The sequence below is a fragment of the Palaemon carinicauda genome, chromosome 6 (genome assembly GCF_036898095.1).
Source record: "Palaemon carinicauda isolate YSFRI2023 chromosome 6, ASM3689809v2, whole genome shotgun sequence".
NCBI lineage: Eukaryota > Metazoa > Arthropoda > Malacostraca > Decapoda > Palaemonidae > Palaemon > Palaemon carinicauda.
Window position 1 is genome coordinate 125234316 of NC_090730.1, and position 2500 is coordinate 125236815.

Sequence of the window (2500 nt, forward strand, 5' to 3'; positions counted from 1 at the left end):
GCATTCGGGAATTAATAGTAGATTAAAGAGAGCACGTGAATCATTCTTTTGGTTAGAAATAGAAAAAATCTTTAGAAAATATTTAAAAAACTGACACGCTTGCAATTGTTTCAAAGAACATAAAAACCCTTTACTTGAAGCCAGAAAGTGGCCAGTTATTCCTTATAAATTTTATCGGGAGCTTATGGATTTGGTAGGACCATTTCCTACTTGTTTAACACAACATAAATGTATATGAGTATTTGTTGATGCATTTACTCGTTACACTCATATTTACGCAATGTTGGATGAAAAAAGCAAATTCAATAGCCCAGGTGCTTATGCTCTTTCATTACTAAGTTTGGTTTCCTGGAAATTTTGATAAATGGTAATGGTCTCGAGTTTATAAATAAGGCAGTGAAATCGGTTCCGGACTTGATGAAAATTCAGCTAATTATTATGATTACTATTACTAGCGAAGGTACAACCATTGTTGGAAAAGCAAGATGCTATAAGCCCAAGGACTCCAACAAGGAAAAATAGCCCAGTAAGGAAAGGAAATAAGGAAATCAAGAATATTAAAAAAACAGTAACATCAAGACAGATATACGATGTATAAACTAAGAATATACCTATGTTAGCCTGTTCAAAAAAAAAAAAAAAAAATGATTACAAGTTTGAACTTTTGATGTTCTACTGATTCAACTACCCGATTAGGAAGATCATTCCACGACTTAGTTACAGCTGGAATAAAACTTTTAAAATACTAAGTAATATTGAGCCTTATGATGGAGAACACCTAACCATTAGAATTACCTGCATGCCTAGTATTACAAACAGGAGGGAACATTCCATGAAGATCAGATGTAAAGGATGGTTAGAATTATGAAAGATCTTATGCATCATGCATAAGGAACTAATAAAACGACAATGCCATAGATTAATGTACATATCAGGATTGAGAAATTTAATAAACCGTAATTTCCTGTCCAACAAATTAAGATGAGAATCAGCAGCTGAAGACCAGCCAGGAGAAAAATACTCGAAACAAGGTAGAATGAAAGAACTGAAACACTTTTTTTCAGAATAGATTGATCACCAAAAATCTTAAAAGACTTTCTTAATAAACATATTTTTGGTTCAATTGAAGAAGACAGAGACCTAATATGTTCTACGAAAATAAATTTGGTGTAGAGAATAACACATGTAATTTTAAAAGCCCTACAAACTTAAAAAGACACCATCAATGCATACATCCGGATGTTGAGGAGCCAGTGTCCTTGAACTACTTATTATTATACTTTGAGTTTGGTTAGGATTCATCTTCACACACCACAATTTGCACCATGCACTAATTTCAACTTGATCTTTATTACGGGATTCAGCAACCCCAGCTCTACATTCAGGAGTTGGAATTAATACAAAGAGAGTAGCACCATCTACATATGCAACAAGTTTGCTTTTTAAGCCAAAGCATATATCACTTGTATATAGTATAAAATGTAATGGGCCAAGAACAATACCCTGTGGAACACCAGATATCACAATCCTAAAAACTCTTTGAGATTGTAAATTAAAAATTCAGTAATAATGCGAAGAAACGACCTACCCACTCCTAGTTGTTTGAGTTTGTAAACAAGCGCCCCCTGATTAACACGGTCAAAGGAAGCACTAAAATCAAGGCCAGTCAAATGAACTTGGATACGTGGAATCTCATAATAGGGAAGTGGTGCCTTTTTTACATCACTTAGTGGCTGACGACCCCTTTCATTGGGACGCCATGCTTCCTACAGCTGAGTTAACTTTGAACATTGCATATAGTGCTTCTGTCAAGAAAACACCTTTCCTTTTAGTGTATGGACAGGGTCCTTTGTTACTGTATACAGTCCTTATTAATTCACAACAGTTACTAAATTATTCAACTGAGTAATACCGTGTCTATTTACTAAATCTCTTGATGAGAATAATGAACACCACTGAATGATTTTTGGAATGAGCTAATGAAAAACTCAGCTCAAATTATGATGGTCTGTTCAAAACCGCACCGATCGTGTGTATTTGAAACAACTACACCCTAGGAAACACAAACTACAGCTACCATATCTGGGTCCTTACCGAGTAAAGAGGGTTAAATCAAACACAGTAATGATACAAAGCTTTAATAATGGCGCAGTGTCTGAACATCATCAGGAACACATACATGTGGTTCTGGAAGAGGTAGTTCTCACAAGTGTCAATCAGAGCGTAACTCCTTACCCCTGCAAATGCAACATTCCCCCTGTTGATAAGTAGGAAATTTTTTTTCACTGTTGTTGTTATTAGACCAGACCTCATTTCTTCTTTTGACGGGTTCTAAAGAAAGTTGATGTAACAATGTGTTCTTATTTGGGAGCTTAATGTAGAAGTAATGTGTTGTGATAATTTTGCTGAGTGTAGCAATACCTATGATATACTGCTGGGTGAACCTAAAAACAAACAGAGAGAGGTTAAATAGGTCATGTGTGATCCATCGAGCGGCTGC